The 7,194-nt window shown below is 38.7% G+C and overlaps 1 pseudogene; it reads right to left on the minus strand.

The window, feature by feature from the left end:
- Positions 1-916: 916 nt before the first annotated feature.
- On the minus strand, positions 917-4,249 carry LOC124965025 (transport and Golgi organization protein 1 homolog; annotated as a pseudogene).
- Positions 4,250-7,194: the final 2,945 nt, after the last annotated feature.

Consider the following 7,194-nt stretch of genomic DNA (forward strand, 5'->3'; position numbering starts at 1 on the left):
AGCAATTGGTCTGAGACAACTCTGGTCATTCAGGTGTATGTGTATGTAAATGGTGATAGTCATCTGCCTCCAGTTTCTCCACATCTTCAACATTTTGCATTCTTTCTCCTCCTCCTCCTTGTTTTTCTTTTTCTTTCTTTTTTCTTGTGTATGTATGTGGTGCTGAGGATTGAACCAAAGCCCTTGCACATGGCAGGTATGTGCTCTACCACTGAATTACATCCCCAGCCAACATTTAACATTCTAGGTAGTATAAAATGATACATCATTGTGGATTTAACTTGCATTTTCCTAAAGAATAATTATGTTCTGGACTTTTTTCATGTTGTGCTTTTTAGCTATTTGCACATCTTCTTTTTGCCTACTAAAGTTAGTCGTCTTATTTTTTAAAATTTTTTTATTAAAAATTTTTTATGAACTGTTACTACAAAGAACTTCAGCAAGAAGGGAAATAAGTTTATGATCTTTGAGTAAACATTTTTAGCGTAACAGTCTGTGACCAGATATTGAGAGAGAAAGATCAAACTTATAAACACCATTCTCTGTATCAACTGGAATACACTAAAAATAGGATAATGGAAATACATGTTCTTAAAGCATTTCCACAGGAAATGTTCATATTTTATGACATTCTAAATCATTTAGCAATTATATATGCTACATTAACTAAAACACAGGTATTCCTTATTGCACATTTCAAAGTTGGAAGGATACTTTAGCTTAAGAGGTTACTTTAGCTTAAGGTCATTATTTAGAGGGGGAAATGATAGTTTTGAATTTTTTGACTCAAAAATGCATACTACCAAGGCAGCTTAGTTCTAAAAACCAACCCTTAAAACTTTTGGATTTTGAAGCCAATAATCCCTTAACACAATGAATAGTGCACAGTCCACATTCTGACTGTCAGAGGTCATGGTTATGGGCTCTGTTTTAAAGCCTGCAAACAGTCCTGGCTATTGCTCTGAGAGGCAGATGAAGGCTCATCACTAGAGCCTGAAGGTGTTAAGTCTCTTGCAGCAGGTGATGGTGAGTAGTTTTGGGGACCATGGGTTGGGGGTGGTAATTGGGTACCGGGAATGAAGTACTCTCTTGGACCAAATGAACCTAAAGGTCTAAATGGTGTGGGTCCTGGTAAAAATTCCCGAGGGTCAAGAGGCAGATCCCATTTTCCAGGTGGAACACCTGGTGCATATTCTCTTAAGCCTAGTGGTGGACGCACACCAGGACCAAATAGTGGAGGAAGTGGCCGAGGCCCAAAAGACCCACCAAACTGAAGTGGCGGTTCATATCGAACAGGTGGTGGTAGAGGCCCTCCCACAGGGGAGCCCATGAGAGATACCCGTGGGAAAGGAGGGGGCCCTTTTGTAGCCATATTAACCTTGCCCTCATCCATCACCTTGGCCAGAGAAGAGCTTCTAGAGCTGCTGTTCACGGGAGCTGGACCACATCCTGGGTCAGAGGCAAAGGGTTTCCCAGATGCCTCAGAAGACCATCGAGGACGAGGTAAAGGTCCATCCATTGACCCATATTCACTTCTAGGCATATCTCTTTGATTAAGAGTAGCAGAGAGAGGTCTCCCAGCTGGCTCTGCTGTCAGTGGAGGGGAACATTCTCCACCACTCACAGGGGATGGGCCAAAAGAGCCATTCTGGCTCAGTGGACCTCTCCGGGGAGGGTTTTGTGTATTTGGTCTTCCCAGCATTGGTTTTACAATCACAGGTTCATCTTACCGCATTGCCATCTTTTGGATCATTTCCAATAATTTGTGTCTCAAATTAGCAGCTTCCCTTTTCTCTTCAGCTATTGCTCTTTCTGTAGCACAAGCTTTGAGCCAGTTATCATGAGCTTTTTTTCTCATGAGTAGCAATCTGGTTTTTAAATAAGCGCTCTGTTTTCTGTAATTCTTCCTCCATTTCTTCAATTCTCCGCTTATAAGTTTTAACTTCCTCTGCAGCCAAAACCACCTTTTCATCTGCAGCTGACAGCAGTTGTTCTCTTTCTTGTCTCTCTACTCTTCTTGACTCAGTTTCTTTTGCAGAGCCATGTCCTTCTGCTGGTACAGTTCATTTAAAATCTCTACTTTCTGCCTCAGAGTTTTGTACTCATCTTCCAGCCCAGCTTTAGCAGACTGTAGTGAATTGCGGTCATCTTCTAATTTCTTTATTTGGTCTTCTAGGTTACATTTTGTGGACATTGAGGCTCTTAGCTTAAGTTGTAAAAGTTTTAGATCCTCTTCAACTACTGATACTGTAGTTTGTATCTGAAAAACATTCATCAGCTGCTTAATTTGATTTTTCACCTTCTCTCTCTGGTCACCTCCTGCTTCTCCATTGGCTAATTCATCTGACTCATCTCCTTTATTTTGACTCTCAGATTCTGATTCACACTCTATCCAATTCAACTGTATAATACAATTAGTCAAAGCATTAATATTATCATCTTTGTGAGTAAGAGCTACCTCTAAATCTTTCTGGGGCTTCTCAAATGATTTTATTTGCTCACCGAGCTCAGCATATGATTTACTCCCATCTTCGATTTCCTGCTGCAACTGCTCTTTCTTCTCCTTAAGCCTAGCATTTTCTTCCTGAACCTGATGGCATTCAGACTTCACCTTTTCTTCACTAAGCTTAGTTTCATTAAGAGCAATTTGAACCTCTGAAATTCTGAAGCATTCATTGAAATAACATCCTTTAACTTCTCTATAGATTTCTTATTTTCTAATAGCAAGTCCTGATTATTGACATTCTGTTCTCTCTCAGATTCTAACATAACATGAAGACTTTTAGCTCTGTCAACAAGAATCTCATTAGTTTCTTCAAGTAGCTTGATTTTATCCTTATATTTAATTGCTTCATCAGAGAGAATTGTATTTTGTTTCTTGGTTTCTTGGATATGTTTCTTTGATTCCTTAATCTTCTGTTCATAATTTGACAATTTTTACACCAGTTCTTCATTTTTTTTCATAATATCCTTTAACTTTTCAGAAATTTGCTGTTCAGTAACTTGATATACTCTATCTTTTACAACAAGAACAGTTCTCCAGCAGAAAATGGCAAATGAAACAATTCCCAAGAAGACAGTGAGAAGTACAGGCTTCCATGGTAGTCCATAAAAATCAACCCCAGATTGAACATCATCGGGCCATGTGGCAACTAGCTCCTCAAAATTCTCCAATAGCTTCTTCGAGAGATAGGATCCTGGCAGTGTCATATTTCTTGTTTGCTTGCAGTGTTTTCAAGTATAATGCGTCTAAATACCTTAAACGGAGCATATATTTCTGTTTGTAATAGGCCCTAGGACATCATACTGTCTAACACCTGGCTAGAATCCCTCTGTATAATTCTTCTCTCATAGATAACCCTGTTTTTATGATTTAAAAAAAAATGTAAGACAAAAACTTAAATATATGATAAAACTAATTAATTTATGGCTACAAATAAAACCACGATGATAATGAATAATACAAATAACGAACCGTTTCTCTAAGGTTTTAAATCATATTTCCATTCTACTCTTATATAAACAAAGACAATGACAAGTAATTCCAGACAACTCTAGAAAACTGGCTTAGATAAACTACTCTGAATTTAACTTCCTTCTATAAAACTCAATGTTTAATTCTAAATGTGTGCTCAAAGGGAGTGTATCAAACACCAGCTTAGCTCCACTATTCTACACCGTCCTCTGCAAGTATCCGAGATAACTCTCATTCTGGCCCCATCTCCCAACAGTCTCCATAGGGACAAGACCTATTGTGACGTTAGCTGCATTTAGGAACGTAACAAGGGGCTTGTCACCTCTTTAAGTATTCCGTTAAAAAGTGCAATGAGGAAAGCTTCAAGTACACTCTCACTGGCTTGCTTAACAATACAGTTGGGTCCTGCCTGCCTGGGGCCTGACACACTCCGTTTCTACGTGGCCCGTCAGTGTCCCCACTCCGCTCAGAACTCAGCCACCCGCCTGCCACAGCAGGGGTCCTTCCCTATGAGGGCTGCGTAGAGCACTGACAGGGGCCATCCCAGAAGCTCCAGGTCCCCCGGGGAAGCGGCGACAGAAGGCACGGTGGCAGGTACTGAGTTCATTGTGTAGAACAGCACAAGACTCAGACCTCTTCCACCGTTTCCTGCTTCCGAAGGACCCAGCACAGGGGGGTGGGTACTGGGAATGGACTTCGCCTTCCCCCACCACTGGCGCTTTCCGCCCTCGCGTCTTATTGAGTAAATTCATTGCTGGTGGCTATATAAAATAATACAACTAATCTGTAAACTGTTCTGGCAGTTTCTTTTAAAAAATCACACATCTGCCCTATCATCAATGATAAAGAAAAAGACATTGTCCACATGAAAGCTCACCTATAAAAATTGATAGTAATTTTATTTGTAATAATCAAAAAGTGGAAACAGCTCATATTTGTCTGGTGCATAGATCAACTGTGGTACATCCATTCAGTGGAATAGTATTCAGCAATACCATGAATTAGTTATATATGTACTACAACATGACTGAATCTCAAAAATGTGATTCCCAGAAGAAAACAAACTCAAAAGTACACTGTATAATTCCATGTATATAAAAGTTCTACAAAACACAGTGTCAGGGGGTTGGGGAGATAGCTCAGTTGGTAGAGTGCTTGTCTTGTGCAAGCACAAGGCCCTGGGTTCGATCCCCAGCACCCGCCCCCCCAAAAAAAAAAAAAAAAAAGAAAGAAAACACAGTGTCAGAAGCAGATCTGTGGTTGCTTTCAGGGTAGAGCATAGGAGAAGTTACTAGAAATGACAGGATGGAACTTTCTGGGGTGATGGAAATGCTTTATGTGTTCTTTAGAGTGGGAAGTCCTAAGCAACTTAGCAAGACCCTATCTCAAAATAAAAAGATGGGTTGGGATTATGGCTCAGTGTTTAAGTATCCTTGGGTTAAATCCCTGATACCAAAAAATCACCACCAAAACCCAAAAAACAAACCCAAGATCTAATCAAATACAGTTGTGTGCTGTATAACATTTCAGTCAATAACAGACAGCATATTCAATGATGGTTCCATAAGATTATAATGGAGCTGAAAAATTCCTTTCACCTAGTGATGTCCTAGCATTGTAACAGTATGGTGCATTACTCATGTGTTTACAGAAATACTGGTGTTAATAAACCTACCATGCTGTCAGTTGTATACAAGTATAGCACAATTATGTGTCTACAAGATATTTGATAATGACAATGTTACTAGTTTGTGTATTTACTATACTATGCTTTTTGTTATTTTAGCGTGTACTCCTCCTACTTGTGAAAAAAAGTTTACTGTAAAATAGTAGCTGTGTGATGCCTCCCACAACCTCGTATATCTTGTGTTTACTGCACCTCTTGATTGCATCAAAAGGCCACATGCCATGATTGACCTATACCATCTAGATTAGTGTATGTACACCCTATGGTGTTCACACAACAAAATTGCCTAATGACACATTTCTCAGAACACATCCTGGTTATTAAGTGACGCACGACTGAATTTTAAATCTGTGTATTTCATTGTATGTAAATTATATCTTGTTTTTTAAAAACCCTGCTATGTGTGCATGTACAAATATGTAACAGTGAATCCATTATTATGTATAATTATAATGCACAATAAAAAATATATGGGAAAACAAAAACAAAACAAGAAAAAATTCTGAATAATGCCTCAATTTTGAATTACTACCACCAGGTGGCAATGGTGCCTAAATTCCAAGATTTCAGCTGTTCAAATTTGTGCAATGACTAAGATCATTCTATTTGTGAGTGTTCCTGAAAGCGTGTGGTATTGTCTTGTGGCATGCCTTTTAAATTTCAATAATATTGTGTTGGAGGCCTCTTTCTGTTCCTTACTTCTTTTCCTCCTAATTCAGCATCATGTTTTGAAGGTATCTTTATGTTGTTGTATATATATCTAGTTCTTTGCTCCTTACTGTGGTAGGAGATTATGAAGTGTACATAATCACATTTTACTTATATCCCTTCTCCCAGTGATGAACGTCTCATTGAATCCAGCTCTTCAATCACCACAAATATTTTAGCGACAAAATACCTTCTGATATGTCTCTTAATGGTGAATCTGTGTGAGAATTTCTCTTATTATATTGCCAGGATTGGGATTCCCCTTCCCTATTCATGTTTATTTGTTGGAACCCTTATCCCCTTCTTTGTGGCACAAATGCCTTCAGTTTTGTTGTTGTTGTTTTGGTGCTGAACACAGTTGAGTTTAAGTGATATCCTAAACTTTTAAGTTAAAGGAAATATTTGCTGATTCCTTCTACTTCTATGTCTCCTTGTAAAACACGTAGTGTTTTTTGTGATGTGGCTTAAATTGACAGGATAATATCATTGACTAAGGTTTGGATTTTCATATTAATAATCATAAATTTTCTCCTATTGAATAAACTTCTCCCATTTTTTGTGGAAAAATAGCTGAATTTAAGCAACATTCTAAATTTAAATTTAAAGTAATGATAATTTCAATTAATAGTCATTTATTAATGATGATATTTTAGAATAACTTTGAGGCAAGGTTTCTCTCACATGTTATATTAAGTGCTCTACCACTGAGTTCCATCCCCAACCCAAGGTAAGATTTCTCAACAGTGGGCATTGACATTTGAGACCTGATAATTCTTTGCTGTGGGGAGCTATCCTGTGCATCATAGGATGCTCTGCATCCCTGGTTGTTATCCACCAGATGCCAGTAGTACTCTTTCTCAGAGAGAAAACCAAAAATATCTCCAAATATTGTTAAATATCCATTGGGCAGGGTGGTGAGTTAGCAAATCATCCAATTGGGAACAACTGTTTTAAGATAAATGATATCTTGGATTCATTGGGTGGCATTTTCTAGATTTTTTCTTTCCTTTAGTTATTTCAAGTCTAATCTCAGCTACGGAGTGGTATAATATGGTCCAATGTTTTCTAGCTGAAATAAAGCTCTTCCTGGAGGTAATGGCGGGAGTCCTTAGTCTTGTAGTGCACTGAGCATAAAGTGGTCCTCCAGGCTCTTTTTTCTAGGTTTTCCAGCCTCCTTTTCCTGGCTACTACAGGGAGTTGGAGGAGAAAGAAGGAATCCGAAGTTCTCCCTCCTCTTCTCCAGAGGAATTCAGAAGAGTAGGGAGAGTCCTACAGTGTCCTGAAAGGAGTTTCAAAGTCTGGTGACCCTGTCCATAAGGGGAAC

Source organism: Sciurus carolinensis, chromosome 14, assembly GCF_902686445.1.
Source record: "Sciurus carolinensis chromosome 14, mSciCar1.2, whole genome shotgun sequence".
Lineage (NCBI taxonomy): Eukaryota > Metazoa > Chordata > Mammalia > Rodentia > Sciuridae > Sciurus > Sciurus carolinensis.